This window comes from Gadus morhua, chromosome 11 (assembly GCF_902167405.1).
Source record: "Gadus morhua chromosome 11, gadMor3.0, whole genome shotgun sequence".
Classification (NCBI taxonomy): domain Eukaryota; kingdom Metazoa; phylum Chordata; class Actinopteri; order Gadiformes; family Gadidae; genus Gadus; species Gadus morhua.
The window spans coordinates 19,372,255-19,383,114 of NC_044058.1; the positions used below are offsets into that span (position 1 = coordinate 19,372,255).

The 10,860-nt window shown below is 42.5% G+C and overlaps 1 long non-coding RNA gene across 1 annotated transcript in view; it reads left to right on the forward strand.

Annotated features, from left to right (window-relative positions):
• The first annotated feature begins 2,446 nt into the window (after nt 1-2,446).
• LOC115554006 (uncharacterized) overlaps nt 2,447-10,860 on the forward strand; it is a 90,040-nt gene continuing 81,626 nt past the window's right edge. The window contains exons 1-2 of the long non-coding RNA XR_003978540.1: nt 2,447-2,691; nt 4,238-4,556. This is a non-coding gene — a long non-coding RNA (uncharacterized LOC115554006). The remainder of the gene's footprint in view (nt 2,692-4,237; nt 4,557-10,860) is intronic.

Genomic DNA, 10,860 nt, shown 5'->3' on the forward strand with positions numbered 1-10,860 from the left:
GTTTTATATTATTATGTATTGTGTATTTGTCTTTTACGTTTCGGAGCTGGCTGATGCTGATCCTCCTCTTCAAACTCAGTGTCAGACTCTGAATTTTCAGAAATGTTATCCTCACTTTCTGAAACTGTTTCCTCTGCATCACCATCAAAACCCTCTGTCTCTTCAAATATCAACTGTAAGGCAGTCTGAACAGAGAATCGCTTTGCCATCTTGATCAGTTGTGGTATGGAACCACACTGACAGAGATTTTTTATAGTGTCAGATCCCCAAGCTTGGTTCCCGCAAGACAGAGGGTGAAATGTGTGGGAATATGGGTGTAGATAGTGTTGGGTGCTCCAATGTTCCAACCTTGTGCGGGAACAGTGGGTGCACACTGTGGGTTCTCACACCAAGGGCCCATTCACCTGCTTTACTCCACACACACACACACACACACACACACACACACACACACACACACACACACACACACACACACACACACACACACACACACACACACACACACACACACACACACACACACACACACACACACACACACACACACACACACAGAGAGGAGAAAGGGAAAATGAGGGTGCACAGAACCTATGATTTCCACACTTAAACTAGCTCCGGGTCCACTGGACCCGAACACCCTGTGTGTAATATAAATGTGATGGGGGGGTATACAGGGGGGGGTCCTTGAAAATGTTTTCTGATTTATGTTCCTCACAGAAAATGAGCCAAAGCCAATGAATCTTAGTTCAAAAAAATAATTATTTGTATCACTTTTATAAAGCTAAAAACTGAAAACGGGTCCCACAGACCCGAACACCTTATGTATTTGGCCTCAGGGGTTGCTGGCTCCTCTGGTCGAATTACCCTTGAGCAACACACCTAAACGCTTACTCTCTGGCAGCTGGCTTGTGGCCGTGCCTGGTTGTTGATTTTACTTTGTGTGTGTTGGGGGGTGAATGTGTGTATTGTTTGTCTGGGTTCAAGATGAAGCATTAGTGATAGTCCATGTATACTACCTCTATGGATCGATCAACGTTCACTGCAATTGGGTAGGTGCATCTCAATGATACAACGTTGTAAAGTATCCTTGTGGATCCAACACATGTAAAAATGCCTTACTTAACAGGGACAATGGAGGTTCATGTCTTCAGCTCTTCTCTGAATACAACCTATTCCTTCCAGTTGGACCATGCTGTAACATCTCTGAGATCATATAAGCAGGGCCCTGATATTCTGCAGATGGACGACCAGTAGGATCGCATTGGGGGGAAATAATTCCGCCGTTGAGTGAAGAAGCATGACGCAGCAGTTTTTCCATTAGGAACGGCTGACCTGCTGCCCTGCGATTGCATGCTGCATGCTGCATCATGAATGCTGCATGCTGCATCATGAATGCTGCATGTTGCATGCGGAACGCTGCATGGTGAATTCTGCATGCTGAATTCCTTGTGCTGAGACCCGCATGCTGCATGCTGAATTCCACTTGCTGCATATTGAATGCTGCATACTGATTTCTGCATGCTGGATGATGAATGATGAATGCTGAATGCTGTAATGTTGGGCATGCGGCCTCACGCGTGGCTCATCTGACTATGCGTTGTGGGAGGTAGAGGCAGCGGGCCGTGGAATAAAAGCAAAGCAGAGCTGGGAACACTACTGTACACTATACTGGAGGGAGAGAGAGAGAGAGAGAGAGAGAGAGAGAGAGAGAGAGAGAGAGAGAGAGAGAGAGAGAGAGAGAGAGAGAGAGAGAGAGAGAGAGAGAGAGAGAGAGAGAGAGAGAGAGAGAGAGAGAGAGAGAGAGAGAGAGAGAGAGAGAGAGAGAGAGAGAGAAGTCAGAAGAGTGGATGTTTCTCTCCATGTCTGTGTACATACAATGTCTTGTCTGTCTGCCTCCCTGACAGCCTGCCCATCTGTATATGTGTCTATTGTCCTTATTTCAAGTCTTTTATTTTTTATAGTCGTTTAGAAGTTCAAGGTCAAACTTCAGAAGGTAATAACATTTAAAAAACTATAGATGAACAACGTTTATCACCGCCTGTTCAGAAACGTTTCATCAGGTGGAGCATGTATAGTGATAATGAACTAACAAAGCAACCTTCCCATAATGCTGTATGCGGCTTGCTGTTTTTCAGTTACATATCGATCCATTAACGTACATTTTTCCCAATGATGAAACCTTATTATGTATTGATATTTTTATTATACCTTTATTACCATTCAGACACAATGCTGACACAGTCGTTTAAAGAAGCGGGACGGAGGAAAGCTCAGATATGCTTACGAGCCGGAAATCATTTTCAATTGACTGCATTTATGACTAAGTCAATATTCAAAACTGTTGCCAAACTACGGAACGGAGCGAGATGCTGCTCTTGGTAAACAAAGGATACAAATAAAAAAAAAAAATTAAAAAAGTATAAATTAAAAATATTAAGAAATAAAGAAATGCACGCTGCATGGGAATATCAATATCTCTGCACGAACAGAATTCCTTGCCTGTGTTTTGCCTATTTTTTTGTATTTGGAGAGGGCGGGACTCTGGCGGAGCAAAACGAACAAGGCGCGGCCAAGGAGTCCTGTCTCTCGCACGTGCAGACAAAGGGGACTAAACAACACAAAGCTGTGCGCGCCCCTTCAAACTTTTTCACCACATACGACGTCGCGGGCAAAATCGTGGATGCCAAGGTGAGTTATTTCAAATTATATCGTGCATCTCTGTGTACTTTTGGAAGAACGCCGATCATTAAAGTCCAATAAAAAGTTGCTGATAGTTGGTGCGTCAGCTCTCCAACTTGAGCACAAAGCAGAGACGGGAGGAAAGAGGAGAGATCCCGTTCTTTGTCTGATGCAGGGGCGCGTTGAGAACTTGAGGATGCTGGTGCATGCATGCTTGCTTCTTCGTTGTTTGTTACGCACGATTCTTCATTTAACCCCATAGAAACCTGTTTTTGTATTTTAATTGAAATGATTGTTTCATTTGTCCCGCCTTTATCTTTTGGATATGAAGTAGGCAGAAGATTCGGCTGCATGTTAGAAGTTAGATGCTGCTGGAAGTTTGAATTGAATCGAATTGCGATATTTACGCACGCCGGCAAAACTCAATAAGAGTTTTTAAATGGTGTTTTACTAACGTAACATAGGGTGCACAGGATATGTTCTTACTACTGAACTTGACAACTCACTTTTCGGAAGATTGAGGAGCGACCATCAGGTGTACAGGGTAAATGACTCAAAAAAACGGCGCAAAGTTCAACTCGAGTCGATAAAACAACATGAGGATTCAACAAGTTATTTATGGATGGCAGATTTGACAGTTTTTTGGTTGATAATAAGTCATGTGAAGTTGTTTCAGTTGTGGAGACGTGGGGAGCAACAGGTAAAAGTGTCCGCAGCCTCTTTGTTACAGTTAAGGCTCTATCCCTTTGTTCTCAGTCCATACAAAGAACATCGAAATAATCCCACCGTTAACCGGATAAAGAACAACTTTTGCGTTGTTTCTTGCAATCACTTTTAATTTACAACATTGTTCAGGCAAAATAACAATTTCATTTGAAGTTTTCAGGAAACTTTATGCCCTCAGTTATTTATTTATTTTTAGCTCCTACAAGTCAAACTGTCTGGGCACCTTATAACTACTTACGTTGAATGAACCAAAAATACTATATATTTAGTGCTTATTTAACATGGTCAGGGGAATGCGTTACTCAGATGAATAGTTTTTTGAATGACTTCCGTCTAGTTCGTCTTATTAAAAAAAAGGCCTAGATATGATTTTTCCCGGTAGGGCCTGTTTCTTTTTGTTTGGCCCATATGGACAAAAGCCCCACAGTGGAATGCTATCATTTGTTTGCATTCCACTGCCTAGTGCTGGCCTTACTTCGGCGTTCATTGATGAGATTATAAGTACATCATGTAGCCTAGTTGAAGTTCAAATGCAAACGTTTTCTTACTTTTATGGATTATTATGAATGGCATAATTTTATCAAAACCTGTTACCCTTTTTAAAATGATTAGTTATTTTCAAGTAGGCCTACCTAGAGCCCTTTCCACAAATAATCATTGTAATAACAACCCCATACACACAGTTAACACACAATATTATTATATATAATAATATTTTTAAAGTAGGACCCACACACACTCACACACACACACACACACACACAACTTTTCATGACTTTATTTCTAGATTTACTTACCTGGAAACTCATTTCGTTCTATCTCTTTTCAGATTGTGGGAAAAGAGGAGACAGAGAGGAGATTGCAGTGCTATGTTCATGGTGCTACTCTACAGTTGGCTTCCAACTTCCGACTATTAGGATTAAACAACTGCAGCTATCTCTTGAAGAACTCACTCAGGATTTATACCACTAAAGACCGGCGCGGCGTTTTCCGCACACTTTTGGATTTAAAAAACTCTTGGAGACATTTGGGGATTACAAAATGTGCCGATCTTGCTTTTTTAACGTCTTTGAACCTGAAACGTCTGATCTAAAGTCCCGCGGATCGCAGGGTGCATGGCAATGGATCCTCCTCAGCCTACGAGATGGGTAGGTGATGTCATTCTGGGCCTCGAGGAGCCCGAACGCAGGCTGTTGCGTTCACACTTTGCTCACTGCACCACTGGTTTTTAAAGGCTGAACTGTGCGTAAAGCGAGCGTTTTGAGGACTATACCTCTCTGTATTTGGATAATGTTAAGACATGGCGGTGGGAAGTGTTTTGGGTTTGGTGTAAAACATCTTCTACTGACTTTCCTTGCGATCTTAAACGTCATCCCAGTAATGGATTATGCTGGCTTCCAGTGCTCAGGCGTCCTACGCTTCCGAGCGTGCTCCCCTCGAGGATCACAAACTTACTTTCCACAGTTGATTTTATCACAAGTTGTGTTATGTTGTGTTTCTTGTTCCGAGAAACGTTGACTTGATTGGCTTGATTTTAGCAGGTGACGGTGGTCTCTTTGTCTCTGTGATGTTGACTGGGCCCTGAGTTGGACTATAATGGGCTACCATAATTAAGTATTTCGGAGATTTAATAATTAAACAGATTGGAAATGCAAAATTAAATCCTAGTAAGAGACGACTATAAGACGATGACAGATCAATAATTGGTAACTAACCTGCCTGAACAATGTAACCGGGATACACATGCTTGCAGTTGGATGGGCAAGGCTCATTGTAACCTGTGTGTGGTTGTGTGTGTGTGTGTGTGTGTGTGTGTGTGTGTGTGTGTGTGTGTGTGTGTGTGTGTGTGTGTGTGTGTGTGTGTGTGTGTGTGTGTGTGTGTGTGTGTGTGTGTGTGTGTGGTGTGGGGGGCATGCGTCACGGAGAGAAAGGGAGAAGTAGAGAGCGGAGACTCAAGGTGCTCTGGCTCGGCCCTTATCAGTGATGTCATTGAGAGCCAATCGAAAACGTTTGTTACACCATCCAGGCCCCGCCCCTCGTCGCTGCTACAGTCGCGCGCATCGACGCGCACATGTTTCTACGGTCGGTAACATTCTTTGCACGCGCTTCATTTGATCCAAGGATGCTGGCGTTGTTGTTGATGTTTTTCGGAGTCCACCGACACACAACCACACGCTGCCTCACATAGACAGATTTTTTTTATGTTTGGTAAAACATGCTGATATGAGGAGAACACGTATGGATGCTCTTTCTTTTAAATCAAACATTTCTATTGTTTGTTATTATTATACCTTGTTGAACCAATTATTATTATTACCATCACCTAAATTCACATCACTTTACTACACTCAATAAAACAACAGATTGTCACCCTAAGGTTTAATAGTTATAATTTGAAAATGTGGAAAAACAGGGATGCTGATGATTATTATTAAGAGGGAGATGGAACTAGAGTCATGTGCCACATACAGGTCTGACAAGTTGGTATTGTCCATACTTATGCCTATATTCTTCTTATTATACATCATATATAAATATATTTATAATTTTCCATAATAATGCGTGAATTGTTATACGCTGTTGATGAGCAAGACAGAGTCCATACTCTCTCTGCTTATACTCTTCTTATTACACATCATATATATATCATTATACATAATAATGACAGTGCGGGAATTTGTACATGCTGTTGATGAGCAAGACATAGCACACTGTCCCCTTGATGGTAGCCAGCCAGCACACTATCTGAATGGGATGTTTAAACCAGACAGTCTCCAGGCAGTGTTCCAGTAACCACATCCTTCAGTGAGCTCACGGAGCCCATTATTGGACACCGCTGGACACACGCCATCTTTACAACTCAGACTTTGGCATTTTGGGACAATTAATAATGTTCATTGCTAATATTGATCGCTGAATCGCACCCTTACGTCTTGCCCTGCTACCAATCATGTTGTCTTGCTTGTCTGAATATTTATCACGTCTAAGCACTTAACCCATTCATCTTGGAGCGGCTGTAGTTTAATAACAAGCTAACAAGAGTCATTTGGGGTTTGTTAACAGACACATCTGGCCTTGTGTGACAATGCTAACACTAATGTGTGAGCAGCTGAAAATGGCCTTCACAAATGGCTTCAAGTCCTTCCAGCACCTCCGTATATTACGTGCCGTTGCGTGCTTCATCACATTCTGTATCGGTGATGCGATTTGGACCAAGGGGCGTTCTGCTCTCCCATGATGTTCTGAATCGCCACTCTAGTCGTTAATGCGTCAGTGTTTGGTTCAAAGTGTCTCACTGCAGCATGACTTTGTATGGTGTCTAATGTTCATCCCCTTGGCGTCAGAGTATATCTCCTCTATCCCATGAGCCACAAGACTCAGTTTAAACCAGATTATTTTTTGCCCCTCGGACACAGGGAATGAAATGAAATAATTGCGGCCATGTATATATATATTTTTTGTGTTCATTTTTGTATGAGTATTTGTATCCACTCAGATGATTTGCATCATATTTTAGATTCTTATGAGAAGCCTACAGTCATTTACAGCTCAGACACGTATCTCATTGCTTTTGAGTTGTAATCAGCAAGACACTGTTTGGCCTATCTGTAAGCAGATCTCAAGATGTAATGTTTGCTCTAAATAAACCGAGGCCTTAATTTACTCAGACATACTACGGTCACCCGTAGGAAAGATCTGATTAAGTTCCGTGCCTTAGGCGTGGAACATAATTTGGGTTTTGTATAGTTTGGAGGCATACGTCTTCTGTGTGTATGTTTATAAATACACAGATATCCCTGAAGGGGACTTGAAATTCTCCTCTTTTTCTCGCCCTCTTGCCCAGTGTCTGTAATCATTACATATGATGTTAATCCTGTTGCATAAGATAAGAATAACTGAAGGACAATTGTGAACTGGAGGCAAATATTCACTCTCTTATTTAAGTCCTGTGCCCGGGGTGTGCTTAGCTTGGTCCGCTTCTTCGGCTAGAGCTCCCAAGCCCCGATTCCCAAGACTCTCCTCACAAGATCAGACCGTCTTTCATTACGAGAGTTTCACTGCTCGTTGCTGCCCCTTCTGGTGCAGTACTGGGCGCCTGTGGCTTCACTTATCTCCGTATCACTTTGAAGCCGGCCTTAGTCATGAATGCCTTGCAACTGTATAATGAATAATACACTTAGATACATGGTGTCTAGCCGAATACCACAAGGTGATAATTTCCCCTTGAGCAACGGTCTATCACTAATTGAAAGTGGAAAGGCTATAAGCTTTCTCGCTCTGTCTGTCTCTGTCTCTCTGTCTCTCTCTCCCTGTGGCCCTGTCTCTGTCTCTCTCTGTGTCTGTGTCTGTTTCTGTCTCTCTCTCTCTCTCTCTCTCTCTCTCTCTCTCTCTCTCTCTCTCTCTCTCTCTCTCTCTCTCTCTCTCTCTCTCTCTCTCTCTCTCTCTCTCTGTTTCTCTCTGTGTCCCTCTCTCTCTTTAACCAGTTTGCCTTCAAGAGATAGTGTCAAACAACACTGGCTGCCATGATATGACACATACACAAGGAAAACAAGCTAGTGGAGTGGGACCAGGGCCAAGAGGGACCTGGGAGCCATGCTAATTGCTCTTTCAGGTTTTGAATTGATATGTGGGATAGCCAGAGTGCTTCATTGAGAGGACCCCAAACAATGCTACCCCCAATGGCGAACACGTGTCCGAAACGTGGGTCTTTTTGAGCACATGGGCTGACAAGGACAAAAGTTAATTTCCGTTTATAATCCGTCTATTCTATAGACAACCTATTCTGTCCTGTTGCCAACAGAACTGGTTTGGCTTCCTTGTGTTATTTTCACTTTCTGTGAATTGTGTGTGGGTTTTGTTATAATTGCATTCATATTTTCTCGTGTGAATAGAAGTAAGGCCGCCTCCGGTTGAAAAACAATGGTCCTAAATCACAGCAGACATGGATCACGAGGAGTCAGCCGTGTAAAGAACAAATGCATAAAACAAAGATCAAAACATCATTTAATTCACTACTTCTCCTCTGCCTGGCACAGATAGAAGGCGTTTGTATTTGTTTTGTGGATAAAACAATGTCATATCCTGTAGCCAGTTGGCTGTCTGGGAATTAGGAGTTTACTTGTTGCCCTCATGAATGCACAGCATGCCTCTGTCTGAGCAAGTACTGCTTATCCCTCCCCCCCTAAAGGCAAATCTTCTATTCACACACACACACAGACACACACACCTACGCAGAGCAATAAACAGGCATCCAATATCATTGTGTTGTAGACAGACAGACTGTGTCAGAAATGTTTTCTTTTATGACAGATCTATCTCCTGGCACATTAGGATTTGTCTGGAAAGAGAAAAAAACACGCGCACACACACACACACACACACACACACACACACACACACACACACACACACACACACACACACACACACACACACACACACACACACACACACACACACACACACACACACACACACACACACCTTTTTTAAATATGAAGGCACATTGTGGACAAATAATGCCAGCAGTGTTCGATCGCTGTGGTCTCTCTTCTGTGTTTACCGTGGCTCAATATTGAGAGCGATTCCTTATTAACATTCTGATGAATGATGGAGAAGTACCATTCCTATTATTAAATCGAGCACACAGATAACTCCACTGGCGAGGAATGAAAACACCTCTGGTCGTCTGCAATTTTAGATTATGTGAAAAATGTGATTCATCTTAATTTTCTCACAAAGAATAGCATTTCAGCCTGAATTGGTTTGCTTTGGTTTGTTGCTGAAACCGAGTGGTATGTTTCAGGTTTTCCATAGGGTATATGAAGGATGGCAAAAATATGTCCATGAACTGTTTTTCTTTTTTTTCGCAGGTGCATTTCTCTATGAGTGCACATATTTCACAAGAAGTAGCACAAAAGCTTCTTGGTAAAGGGCACTAAAAGGCGACCACAGCCTCTATCTCCATGCGGGTGTGCTAACCTGTTCCATTCATTTACCTGAGACAGGATGACACAAAAGCGCCGCGACCCCCCCAGAGGCATTTGTTGGTCCGCCATGACTGTCGAAGAGGTCCTCAAATGGATGAGCAAATTATGCCTTTGTTTGAAATTCATGGATTTGTGTTGATATGCAATGCTTTGCAGCTCTCGGTTTTTTTACTTTGTGTTTATTTCCAGCCAATATCCATTAAGCTCACAATGCCCTTAAGCCAGACTTCTTTCACAGTACATCAAAACAGATATAAAATGCCCTTTTATAAAAGCTTTTATTGTGGCGGTTCTGTTGTGCCGATGAAACATCTATGTAATGTGAGATAGCGTCATGTTGCTAGGAGCGAGAGTCACCCTGACTGCAGTCAAACGATGATGAGTTTGTTGACACGTCGGTACGGAGAGACAGAAGGCCTTTAGGTCCACAATATCAGATAATTGTTATTTTTTATGACGCCTGCTGGCTTTATCGTCCTATACGGTATTTAAAGGCGAGCGCAGGGTATAGATGGCCTCTCGCTCTGTAATCAGTAGCAATATAGTGCCAACGCTTTTATTTTTTATGTTTTTTTACTGTGGCCAATAGCTCCTGTAATAACTGTAATAACTAAAGTCCAGGGCCCGGTACTGAATGGGGTCCGTCATGAGGGAGATTGTGGCGGGATGGAGTGAGATAAGGCCTTTACGAGACGGATCCCATCCATTTACAGTAGCCAGAGATAACAAGCTTCCAAAGGGTTAGCAGTTTGCGGCTGCCACATTGGGTTGTACGCAATATGGCCGTGGACACACGCTATCCTCGCGTCACTACATGACACTTTAATCCGTGATAATGGCACTGAACGAAGATGGCCTCCGATGTACGACCCCGGCCCACAGGGGACACAGCCGAGACGATGGCTCGCACGTGAAAACCAACTGACGCTTTCACATGGTTAGCTCACAGATGGCTGCGTTGGTTAATTGGGGGGGGCAGAGGTTTTTTTTGATGCAAAGGATATATAAAATAGACAAAATCCTCTTTCCGTGTTAGGGGAGGTTTGAACACAGCTCTGCAATTACATCTGTATGTTTTTGCAATCATTCAAAGGCAAATTACACAGTTAATAACCAGTGGCTTGAGTGAGATTTGTTGTTATGGCAACATAACCTTATTTTAGAGACATGCAGACTGTGAAAAAGTAACCCTTGAAATTCTAATTCTAAAGTCCCCTGTGATTATATATATATATATATATATATATATAATATGTTTGCATGTGGCAATAATGATGCAAATCAAATCAAATTCCCATGTCCAGGATTATATTGTGCATGCTGGAAGAGCAAAGAAACTTTTAGAAAGTAAGTAGAAGTCTAAATAGAAATACATCTATTTCCTGGGGGCGGTTAAGACATGTGCTATGGAGTTCAATCCATAGGGAATGAACTGATCTAAGATGCTTCAGCCAAGCGCATG